At 33.8% G+C, this 13,139-nt stretch overlaps 1 protein-coding gene across 1 annotated transcript in view; it reads right to left on the bottom strand.

Annotated features, from left to right (window-relative positions):
• Positions 1–4,517: 4,517 nt before the first annotated feature.
• LOC129231330 (glycogen-binding subunit 76A-like) overlaps positions 4,518–13,139 on the bottom strand; it is a 50,051-nt gene continuing 41,429 nt past the window's right edge. Inside the window, exon 3 of the transcript XR_008581244.1 lies at positions 4,518–8,795. The gene's annotated coding sequence lies outside the window, so the exon portion shown is untranslated. The remainder of the gene's footprint in view (positions 8,796–13,139) is intronic.

Genomic DNA, 13,139 nt, shown 5'->3' with positions numbered 1-13,139 from the left:
TCATTTATTTACGCTCAAGATCAAGAAATGGCAACACATAATATTATCCAGCAATTTCTTCACGCGAACTGTGTCGCGTGAAAAAGCAAATAAAAATAATTTTTTGCTAACGTAAAATTGCTTTTGTCGCTTTATCTAGTCATTTTAGGGAGTTAGCATTTTCGAACGGTAAAAACCGGGTTAAACGTGTTTCAAAGTATTTTTCACGAGCTTTCCAACCGTACCAAGCTTGAAGCATTAAAATTGATTTTTCGTGTAGAAAGAACGGTTTAAAAAGCCAATTAAAACTTAATGTTTCACGCTTTCCAACAATGAGTTTCAACAATGAAAAAGAGTCAAAATTAAAATATTTGAGTTTCGCTAACCAAAAAACGCTTATAACTTTTTTCCTAGTGGATTTGGGCTATTGAACTTGGGGGCGCTCTGACAATTTCTTCGTTTGGAGTATTTTTTAAAGACCTTTCCAACCATATCATATTCGAAAAGATTGGACCATCCATTTGCATAGAAAGAGCCATTAAGGACGAAAATGCATTTTTAATTAATGTCTCCGTTAATTAGCATCTGATTTCAAAAATGTTTATTGATGACACTTAATTTCGGCAGTAGCTACTGAACAAAAAAGAGTGAAGAAAATCGGTTCACAAACAGCGGAGTAAATAGTACCGAAAAAGAACGGCTTGTCTATCTTAATATATATAAAAATCTTTTGCGGCGGACGTTTGTCACCGTATGCTTTTAAACTACTGGACCGATTTTTATCAAATTTTTTGTGTGTAATTAAGTTGCGGCAAGCATGGTTTCGAAGCGCGATGGATCGAATCGGAAACGTTTTTGTTAATTAATTAATTTATTTAAACATTGGATGGTTATGTCTCCCAAATGATTGTTATTTATTTTAACCTATTGTTGAGCGAGAACTGAAATAAATATTTAACCCGTTGCCAATAGACAGTAAGAAAGCCAGTTCTGCTTTTTGTGATGAAATTTCCTACTAGTCAGGGTAGAACCGCTATATAGATAGGCCGACGCATCAGCTTAAGTTTAGCCATTTTGGATCGGATTTTTCATTGTTGCGGTAGGCTTACCACAGCAAAGTTTCGGATTTCGCCAAATTTGGCGAAAATAATATTTATTTAATAAACAATTCACGTGCCGCTAATAATTGCTCACAGTGAACATCACTAACGCGATAACTCGCCAGAAAAGGCAACCACTCAAACACGCCCTCCGATCCAAAATGGCTAATTTTAAGCTGATGCGTCGGCTCGTATACATAGGGGCCTTAAGTCAAGGGGCTACGGGGGAAGAAACTGCATTTTGTGATGAAGTTTTAAAACTTGTCATGTTCGTAGTCAATGTTTTTACAAATATTTCAGGAAGGGGACACATTCCAAAATCCCCCAAAATCCCCCCTCCCCTGGCGGTCATTTTTGGTCCAAAACCAAAAATGGCGATTTTTTTTTAAAAAAATTATTATTTTTTAAATTATTGGTTATATCACTCCATAGATGTCAATTATATTTTTTACCGTTTAAAGCTCCATTAAACATCTATTTTTCAGAAATGACTTCACAAAATCTGGTTTTTTTAAAAAAATCGATATTTTTAAAGTGTAAATTCTCTGAGGTGAATTTTCAACCTTATAACATAATTTTTGGTTTCTGAATATAAAGATACATTTAATTAGGGTTATATCAAAGCAGGGATTCAGTTATTCGAACTCTAATTTCCCGAACTGACCAATTATCGGACCAAAGGGTTAAGAGAACAAGGACTTGAAGGAAAATGGGTGAAATTAATGTCAAGACAACATAATTCTAATCGAAAAAAATTTTAAGTTTGAATTTTAAATTTCTTCTTATTACTATTATTATTATTGTTGCTGCTGTTAATTCTCCGTTACCCGATTGATCACTAGTAAGCTTTTACCCATTTTATGAAAACAAAAACATACCTTAAGTATATAATAAAATGTCTCTAACTACTTCTTACAAAAAGATTCACATCGATGCAATGAAGATGCTTTTGACAGAGAAGTTGTTATAACTTAAAAAATCCGAGAAAGAAAGCACCATCCCAATGTTCAAATTTTGGAGCACCGAATTGAAAGCTAGTGCTTTTAATGTTAATGTTTATTAGGTCACAACTTTCAACCATTTTTAATATCTTTATTGAAACTTTGAAGGAGTTGATTCTATGTTTTTTTATCATTTTATCGCTATACTAAACGATGTACATATACTTTTTAGTAACTATGCTCGATGATTACCAGTTTTCATAAAAGATCTTCTTTAATTCACAAACCTTCCAGACGTACACAAATCCTTCGAAGATGGAATATTTGTTATAAAAAAGACAATGAACGTGATTTCTGTAATTGGATTGGACCATGCTTACAAGCAAAACAATGCAGTGGTGAAAGGAGAAGGTGGTATAATTGGTCTATCACAGGCTCAACTGCGTTAGGAAGATGGATGTTGGTTGGTCTTGAAGTTATCGATTTAGTTACACAATTTGAAAAAGTTACCTCGACTCATTTAAGGAAACGCTCTATATGCGCAATGAAGAGATGTTAAGTTTCCAAAGCCTGATTTCAAGAAAGGTCTTGAAGAGTAAGGCCTTGAAGAGAAATAACTGAACATGGAAATTCATTTTTAGAAACATCGAAATAATTGTTCTCATTAGAGGAGAATATAGCAGTAGACGAAGAATGTTTGGAACAACTCATGAAGATTATGGGCAAGTTGAGAAAAAAACAGTTACAACAAATTCATAGAGAAACTATTTGTGACTCAAAAGTTACTTTATATTCACGGGTAGAAAAAAGAAAAAAACTTTTTAGTCTTTCATTTTCACAGAAAAACCAGTAAGTCTGTTTATTGAAAAGATTAAAATTCGATGCAGATTCATTTTCAAAGCTTTTCCTTATTTGCAATGTCGAACATTTAAACATGGATGAATTTCTCCTCTATGAAAATAAACCTCACCTTCCATCGATTTCAATAAATGGAGCTCTCTGAACGGGAAATAAGTCTAGTCATTAACATTCCTGCTCAATGAATTAAGTAATAGTATGACTGCTGATGAAGACTACTCGAGAAAAGACGAAAGCGGGGTTGAGAATGGTTGCTGAAGATGAAAATGATGAATGCTAATTTTTTAGAATAAACATACATGTGATACCATTGTCTATGATGGTTCTTTCATCGTTCACATAAAATGATCTAAGAGCGAAAATACTTTGTTAGAGTATCTGAAATCTATTCAGGGTACAGATGCGAGACATATAAGAGGAAAAGGAGAAGGATATCATTTTGAAGAAAATGATTTGCTTCCTGAGAACTGGATCAGTTTCCTCCGGAATGCAGAAAAGAAGACAGAATTGTTTTTCATATTTGCACTGCTTATACCATCTTGTTTTGCTCTTAATGATTCGATGGTGATTTTCATTGAATACGACCCCTCTAGCTCCATCAAATCACGAGGAAGCTGATTGCATTATCTTGGTACATGTTTCGGATGCTGCAGAAAGAGAATACAGAAGCATATGCGTAAGAACTGTTGGCCCCCGCTGTCATTTTAGGCACATCATACTTCCATGAGCTGTACAAAAAGGGGAGAAAAAAGATAGGGCTTACATTTGTAGTTTGTCCCAGTTTTCTGGATCGCTAAAAAGCGCTAATGGCCATTTGTGTATGAAACTTAAATTACCATAATAAATAGTAATACATATTAAAATAAGAAGAAAACAGTTCAGAAATGCTTATTATTGAAAGTTATCCATAAGACCTGAAACCCTCACATTCATTTTTGAAAAAGGAAAAAAGAGCACTTACGGTAGATATTGATATAACTATTGCTTTTGCATTAAGTTTATACCGATAGAAATTCGATTTATGAGTTTTGCGTTTAACGATTACTAGATTCCACCATCAACTATCCAAAAAATTCGCAAAACTGGTTTTCGGTGTGTCCCGCGCTTTTACAACGTCACTTACGCTCCAAATGGCTTTAATTAGAGACTATTCAATAAAATATTGCATTAGGATGTGAAAACATTAATTTTTTTTAGGGCGGGAGGGGACCCAGGCGACCAAACTAACCAAGGGGGGCAGCCGTGAATCTCGGCAGCCGCGGATATATTGCTCAAGTCAAGTTTAAAGCTTGCTAAAGTCACCAAAATTTGCCAAATCAGACTCAAACGCAAATCTGGTGACCGCCTTCTCTGTCTCTACTTAATCATTAAATCTTTACGAAAAATGGTAGACACTTGAGCAATTCAATATCGTCCTAAAGGCGAGCGCAAAACATTTCCAACTGGAAACTAAAATTTGACTATGTTCGCCAACGTAATATGGGTTCTTAATATCATACAATGATAAAATAACTTTACTTAATAATTCTACAGTAAATGAAACTAGAATTAAAACGAAAAATTTTCTTTGTATAAAATAAAAGATTCTGTAATCAAAACAATGAGACAATACATAAAAAACCACTTTTCATAAAATTAATACATTTATTTTCAACGTATAATACATATTTTACATAATAAATACACAATATTATTTTTAAACTGTCGGATAAACTTTTACTCTGAAGAAAATATGCACATTTGTAACAATTCATAAGTTTTTAAAGACACAAGAATATATATCATCTTTTAATATAACCACCTATTTTTGGCAACAATGTCTTATTATTTCAAAATTCTAAATATATTATTTGGCAAATAACATGTTGAATTTATCTCAATCTTATAAAATTAAATAATTCTATTTATTTTAACAGAACCTTTAGAGATAGAACTTTGTGAAAAATACATGTTTTTTAATACTAGTGTAAAACTCCACATTTTCATTATACAACATATCACTAGACAATTAGTCCATACTGATTGCTGCAAAAAGATACTTTTTTCTTTCTTTACTGTCATCTATACATTTAAAGTTTTGTTACTCATTTAAAGTTCATAACCAAAATACTGACGAGTTGTTTTGTTGTACTTGAACAGCACCAAGAAACACCACTCCACGCGTCTGCCATCTTTGATCAGCCGAACCAGACTTTCCTACACAAAATTATTAAGTGCTGACTAACATTGCATGAATAATAGGCTTGTCGTACATATAATCATAACTTTAGTTATAATATTAAATGCTATCACCAAAATTTAGTGACCTTGCCAAAAACCTTCGTAACTGACAAACCGAAACACTTGACATTGCCAATTTATAAATATATTTTATAATTTCAACTATGTGATTCATATTTTGTTTCCCACGCAGCAGTGAAACTGTACAGTGAACACCAATCAAATACGTTCCTTTCAAAATGAATGCTTTTAAATGTTCAGCTACTTACGATAAATATAAGTCACTTTTTTTCCCTAAACACTTACTGGCTGCATAAACGACCGATTTAGTTATCTGATCAGAAATATATTTTTACTTGAAGGCAATGCTTTGCAATATTTTGCTCAAATATTCATTGGAAACCAATGAAACGGCACAAACCGGCCATGAGACCTATGGGCATAATGTTTCGAAGTTACAATGAAGCCCTTTCTACAGTTAGAGAAAATAGTTAAAATAGAAAAAATTACTTATATCTTGCAATTTGTTTGGACTGAAGAAGCTTCTACCTTTTGCAACTTCGAAAAAAAGTACCCAATTTTTAAGTGTAAATTCTGCCTTATCACGTGCGATCAGTTTTCAGTTGATGCATTAGTAATAGTTTTTCAGAATATTTTTCACTAAATATTTATATCTTTAAGCACTACTGAGTAAGATTCATGTCAAATGTCTACTGGAAAACGATTTGTACTGCATTTAACTATTTCTGTAAGTAAAATCTTACAAAAACTTGAAATAACAACATTTGTAATGCTTTTTTGGGAAATAAGCAGGAAAATAACACGTAAGCAGTGCTCAAAAAATAAATAAATAAATAAAATCAACAAGATATGATAACTACAAATGTCAATTATATTTCACAAAAACCATTGTTTACAATTTTGAAATTTTTAAAAAATCAATTTTTCAAATGACGTAATTTGTATCTGGGAATAACATCTAGAGCAAAAACAAGTTCCGTAGAATTGAAAACCGCTCAGCCAGAAAAAAAAAATTAACCAAGTAATCATCTCTTTCAAAAAAAAAAAAAGGGGGGGGGGGGGAGAAATAAAATCAAAATGTAGAAAACGTTGAAAAAAAAGTAGTATGTTATTTAACAACGAGTTCTCACCATAAAAATAGCACCCTCAATGAAAATTCGTTGTCTTATTGAAAAGACAATTCTATACTTTGCAAAGTTCATCTTACATTCTCTCTTCGTTAACATTATAGTTTCACATTGAGCTATACCTTTCCATCTTATCCTATTTCGAATGCAGAAATGGAAAGGATCGGGTAGACACCTGACAAAGCATTCATCTGGACGTTCTAAACATAAATTTAAGGAATTAACAAGTTAAAATTACAAGCACAGAACGGTTTACGTTTCATCAGCAAGTAAAAATGAGGGGTCCTTAATGGTGGATTTTGAAACTAGCTCTAATTGCTGTGCGCATAACAGTCACGCAGCATTGTGGGATGTGGAATGCGTAAGCGTAACTCTGCTTAATTATGCATGTTCTGTGAATGAAGCGTAGAAGTCTGCTTATATTTCTGCTATGCTCACGTGTCATACGCTAGAATAATCAACATTTCTAGTGATCGATAACGTTTATACAGCTATTGCGGCAGGTTCAACAACGCAAAGCCAACATTGAAAATTCTTGGACATGATTTCTCTTGATGGAAACCTGTACATATTGGATGTCTTCTCTTTCATATTTTTCCCTCACACACTTGAAAATGAAACGACTAAAATTCCGAACATCATGTTTTGTTTTGGAAAAGTTCATAAAAACGCGTCAGGGGAAAAAATAGAGCAATTTGTGCATTACAGATTTTTAAATTTTTAACACACATTAGAACATTAGCTCTTTTAAGTTATAACATCAATGTACAAATATTGCATTTTTTATACACACAACACACTACTCCTTTAAATTTAGTTAGGAAATATAAATAACATGCAAGATTTATTTTGATTAAATTAAAAATATATATTAACGATAAAATAGTATCTTAAAACATATTTACACCGGATTTTCTAAGTTTAGACATTTTTCGACCCCCCAAAACAACTTTATGTAACATAGTGCGAACTTTTAAAGCTTTTTTTTTTATAAGATATAACGGAAACTTAAGTGCATCAAAAATACATTAAGCAAAGCAGATCAGAAAAGCAAGCAACTTTTCTTTTTTTTATGAAGTCAAGTCTACTCTGAATTATTAAACAGTGATTTAGCAAGGGAAAAGAGAGAAAGAAAAGGCAGAGGAAGAAAACACGTTTGGAACATTCAAGTAAAAATGATTTTCCAAAAATAAAACCATTTTAACTTAAGGAACATCTTTTAGGAACATACTACGCAATAAATAAACAAACTATTATTGTGGTATCTTTTGAGTACCTTAAACTCATTTTGAAAACATCTTAAATTAATAAATAAATGTATAACAAACTATTATTATCATTTTGTAACATTTGGGGAAAATGATTTTTAAAAAATTTATTAATAATTTTTTTTTTTTTTTTAAAGCTTTCAGAAGTGTTTTGTGAACATCTCATAATAATATCAGTTAACTTTTCGAGACAAATGTTGGTCGAATTATTTTTCAACTATACACAGCAGTAACACCATTTTTCTTCGTCTAAACGAACTACAATGCCCACCCGACCAATCTCTCGTTTAATGGTAAAGTGTAAATTACCTTCACTTAAAAGCGAAATAAAATATAAAATGCTCACTATATACTTTGGTTGGAAACAACTTAACTGAATTTTACATTAACTACAGATTTGTATGGTAAGAAAACAGTAATCCATACCTGTTACAAAAACGTCCCCTCCCTCCCTTCCACATTTAAACCTTTAGAAAACCATGAAGTTTCTAGAAAAAAGATTTTCAGCCACGAATAAATTATCGGTAACTGACAAACTAAGTAATATAAATTAACAACTATTTAAGTAGTATCAAACATTTTGAAATAGGTGCAACTTCTCAGAGAAAAGAATTATATTTTCTCTGACTATTATTATTTAAACCTTTTAAATGCTTCAAATATTTTAAAATTATATTTCAATATAACCTTTAAGCACCCACGAAGTTTCTTCTAAAGTAGATTATTTTCAGTCATGAATAAAATTATTGGTAACTGATTAATTTGAAACTTCTATAAAATTTCAACGATTTAAGTATCAAACACTTTGAAATATTTGGTGCATATCATACCTAAAAATTTTCTTTTTCTTTTATTTAAACCATAAATGTATTTAAATACTTCCAAGTGTTTTAAAAATGTATTTGAATATAACACCTTCAACATATTGCTTGCTTGAGTTTTCACACTGATTGTCATTTTTTTAAATGTCAACTGCATTTTGCGAAAAGCGCAGTTTGTATCTTACTCATTGCTTCAATGAATTAAAACCTTTACATTTTCCACAGAATTCGACATAAACGCAAACAACTCTTTTCGTTTTTTTTCATTGTCTTAACTGCAAATATTGTTTTCATAGGCATTAAGCTCTTTCTCACATATTTTCTATAAAGGACACAACACAAATAAAAATAGCAAAGTTTTTCAAAGCTTCACTTTTGAATTGGTGTATACATCCAAGTACACACCCAAAAAAGTACTATGAACTTGCTTCACTGCTTCAACGTATTTGCTTGAAGGAACCTATGAAAAGAAAAATTAATTAGCATTTAAAAGTTGTACTGAAAATAGATACGTCAATTTTATACTGCATTCACGAGGAAAATATACTTGATGTAAAAAACGAAATGCGACATTTGGCGATGTCAATCACATGTTTGGCTTGGACTAGACCTCAAATTGATGCCAAGTAGACGAAGAATACGAATACAGTTTTTACCTTTTTCTTTATTCCAGAAAAAAATCAACAAAAGTGGCCCCCGTAGAAGCAAAGCTCCTGGTAACCAGTTTGTTTATTTCTGGTCAATCTTTTACGTGAGCAAAGTTTGGTATAGTGCTGCTCTGGTTAAATGAACTATGATCTTAATAATGTTTACCTGTTTTTTGGGAGTTCAGTGAAAAAGAAGCATGCTTGTGGCGCGGTTTTCAGTTAGAATATTTTTTCAAAATTACTACGAAAGCAATTCAACTCATCAGCACCAATTTCCCTTCCCTACTATCTAACTTTGTCAAATCTCTAACCAGAGCCGCATTTATACTCAAGCAAAAACGTGGTATCTGCAGACGAACTCAAACTGAGAAATTGCTTTTTAAAGTTTTGAGCCTCCATTATATTCGATTCAGCTGGCATTTTTTCTGAAATTTTCAAAAAATATTTCCGATTCCTAAAATGATCAGAGAACACTGTATTTAGGTAAAATACATTAGGAAACTACGATCTACTGGCAATGACTCAATGTTGTAAATAAAATTCAAATACGACGTTTGTTTAGCACGGCAGTATACACTTTAAAATAAAAGAACAGTCTGTTTTATTAGATCTCTTGGAAAGTGGGGATTCTATTAAAGATTTACAGTCACAATACAGCTTCTTCAAGTAACGTTACTTAAGAAAGAGCTATATCCTTACTAGAGATCTTTATAAAAGTCCATTTTTCTAGAAAGTTTCTAATTAATCTAGTGAACATGCAGTTTTCATTTATTTAGCTATTTTTTTAAACACTACACTTAAATAATAGGTTAAGCAGTTTACCACAAAAACTAACAATGATTGCAAAGTTATTGCTAGCATGTATTTTAGGGTTATCAGGAACTCCATGTGTTTTGGCGTCCTTTGTAAAACCCAAACCACGAGTGTGTGCAATAATTTTGCAACTTTTGTGCTTCAAAAACGTAGATATTATCTTTAATTTGTTTGAAAACATTTTCATTTCCTAGCATGATGAATATAAATGCGGTATAAGAAGAAGCACCAGACAACAAAATTAAAACCACAAATCTGTACGTGGGAGGTAAAGGTGGGACTCTCATTTCAAGATTTCCCGTGGGCTGAGGGGGGTGGGGTGGGGCGAAGGTTGCATCGAAAACAAGAACCACTCCCATTTATATGTAAATATCGTTTTCTCAAAGCCAGGGAGGCATTTGTCGTCGTCCCCCTAAATGACAAACCTGGAGAAAGGGTACTTTTCTCCGCACACACCCCACCTCTTAGCCGTAGGCCTTAGGTTCCATCTCAAGAGGGGTCCGCGTAGCGGGCCCCCCGCGGGACTGAGTGCGGCGGTCGATAGTCGTCTGTGCTACGGACGGGCTTGGTGCTTATTGGCCGTGACCATACTGAGCTTCCGCTCAGCTGGGTGTTTACCCCTTAATGTGTGGGTCTTGCTCACCGTGAGATACGGTATATCTCCCCGTACCTCGTTAGTGTGCCATGACCCCCTTGGAGAAAGGGTACTGGGTCACAAAACCAAATTTTTCCAGATGAGTTTTAAAATCTTCCAAAGGTTTTACAAAGTCAGAATGATTCATGACCCAGTGTTGTCAATAATTTGCAATTTCACTAAATTACTGCTTCGTGTCTTTTTTGTTACTTCATAATGAGAACCTCAGCCAGCCCAAATTTTTTTTTCTTTTTTTTTATCGTTTTCCAAAATTTTGGAGTCATTCCAGACAGCTATATTACTAGTCGATTGATTGTGAGCAGAGACCGAGAAATCCAAAACGATGCCTAGGTCCTGTTGAAAGTTGTTGCCCCCCCCCCTCCCCCTCTAAAAAAACTGAATACTTACAAAGTAGTTATGTACCAGAAATCCAATCAATGGAACACTAATTGTACCAAAATAAACACTAATGGGGTGTCCAACTAGGGGGAATTATGAGTTTTTTTGGAAAGGTACATTTTCAATTCAAGGGCGTAGGGAGCGCCTTTGAAATTTTAAGGGGGTTGTTTTTCGAGGTACTATTTTTCCGTTTTGGGGAGGAGGATCCCACTCTTGAAGTGGTCATCGTGGTATTTAGGGGAGGGAAGATAAAATTTAGAGATAAAGAATGTTATCGGCCATGGTTGCCTGATCGATAAATCGTCGGTACTCGCATCTGGAGGGACCCAAGTTCGATGCCAGCCGGTTGAAGACCCTCTGTGTCCATTATTGGTGACTGGAGCACGTTAAATGTGTCGTGGTTTCAAGGTTCTCCATGTTCTCATTCCAAATCAATATCTCAGCAGGTGCTTGACCAGGGATTGCTTGGTTTCTGCTCTGGATTAAAAAAAAACAGCTATCTTTAGGGTTCCATACAGCCCTCAAATCATGTGTAATGCAATAATAATTTGTACGAGACCTTTCCCGGTGCAACCTCTGCAGACCACTTTCAGTCTCCGAACCCAGCCATACGAAGGCCCGCTTTGCGGACCCTCTGTGTGGTACAGCCTAAGGCTATACGCCAAGAGGTGGGGTGAAGTGGAGAAAAGTGCTTATTTGTACGTTGGAGTTGTAATTACATCAGCGAAGCAAAATCGTGTGAAAAGAAGTTATTAGTTGTTCCATTTGTTTGAAACGAAAAAACCTTGTTTGAAAAAAAAAAAAAAAAAATCTGAAACACTTTTCCAAACTTATTTTTGGTGTTCAAGTTTTTTTAATTCTGACTAAGCTTACATGATGCTGATTTACGCATCCAAGAACGAACTCAATACGCATTTTATTTCTTTTTAAAAAATGTTTCCGATGATAAAAAAGAAAGTTTCAATCCTTAAGGAGTAATTTACAGTGCCGTCAATCACTTTTACCATTGTTCTAATGACCTTTAAATAAGGACATGGAGCGAGTTCCCTAAGAACTCGCTTACACATTGTTCTGAAACATTCAGTGAAAGTTGCAGTAAATATTAAACCTTCATTAACGTTAGGAATTTGTTTCAAAGAAAAAAAAAGGGGGGGGGGAGGGGCAAATATGTAGTTTCAGTAAGCATTAGACTAAAGTTTATGCATAAAATACTAAATGAATACCTTTGTGCTGAAAAACTAAAATGTAACGGCGTTAAAAATTACGAAATTGCAAAAATTACAGATATATGTTTCGGGGTTACAAGGACATTTCGTTTTCAATGGAAAAGCTGATCTATGCTGATATATCCTCATACCTGATACTAAATTATTTATTGTTACCATTGTGAAGTTTTATTCAGCCTTTATATGAGGTTCTGCAGCTCTGTTATGGTTATTCCGGGATGAGCACGAAATAAAAACAAAACTGCAGTCTCTGGGTACTGTAACTGAGCTGTTAAATATTCTACCGTGCTAAGCGCAAAAGTGTTCTCTTCGTCGAGCTCAAACTGAGAAATTGCTTTTAAATTTTATGCCTTCATATATTTAATTGAGACGCCACTTTTTCAGATTAAAAAAAAAAAACATATAGCATTTGTAAATGAGCATAGAACATTGTATTTAGGTAAAATACGTTGCGAAGAACCACATGGTGACAATAACTCAATATTGTTGAAAAGTGCAAATACGACATTTGAGTTTAGCACGCCAGTATTACTTCCATTGCTGCTTTAGCTCCGGCTGTGGGGCGGTAATTTGTAGCTTTATGCCGTAGCTCTTATCTGCACTTTTTTGAGGAAGAACCGTACCAAGTTTGCGAATCTCTCGCTGACTCGGTAAAATATTTTCGACTACCAGTGTGAAGATGTATTCAGTGCTTATTAAAGGTTATTTACGTGTTGCTTGGTTATGGCTATTCCAGACCGATGAGCCGAAAATAAAGGCGAAACTGCAGTCTCTGGATGATGTAACTGAGCTGTTCCGAATTTCTTTTTTTTTTTTTTTCCTACCTATTAGGGATTTCACTAACGCTTTAACATTCGAACTTAAACTAATATAACGTATTTTAATAAAGCAAAAATGCTTTTGTTTGATTTACGCATAGTTAACAAAACACAAAAAAGGAGTACGAGAGTTGAAATACATTGGGGACCCCTGATCTACAACATCGTAAGGGGCAGGCAGTCGAGGGCGCGCAAACTACAGTAGTAGCTGAAGAACAAAATTTAAAGATCAATCATTTTTGCGCCAACAATTTTAAGAAAAATTAT

The sequence above is a fragment of the Uloborus diversus genome, chromosome 1 (assembly GCF_026930045.1).
Source record: "Uloborus diversus isolate 005 chromosome 1, Udiv.v.3.1, whole genome shotgun sequence".
Lineage (NCBI taxonomy): Eukaryota > Metazoa > Arthropoda > Arachnida > Araneae > Uloboridae > Uloborus > Uloborus diversus.
The sequence above is the reverse complement of the archived record's forward strand: the minus strand, read 5'-3'. Positions and strand labels throughout refer to the sequence as shown.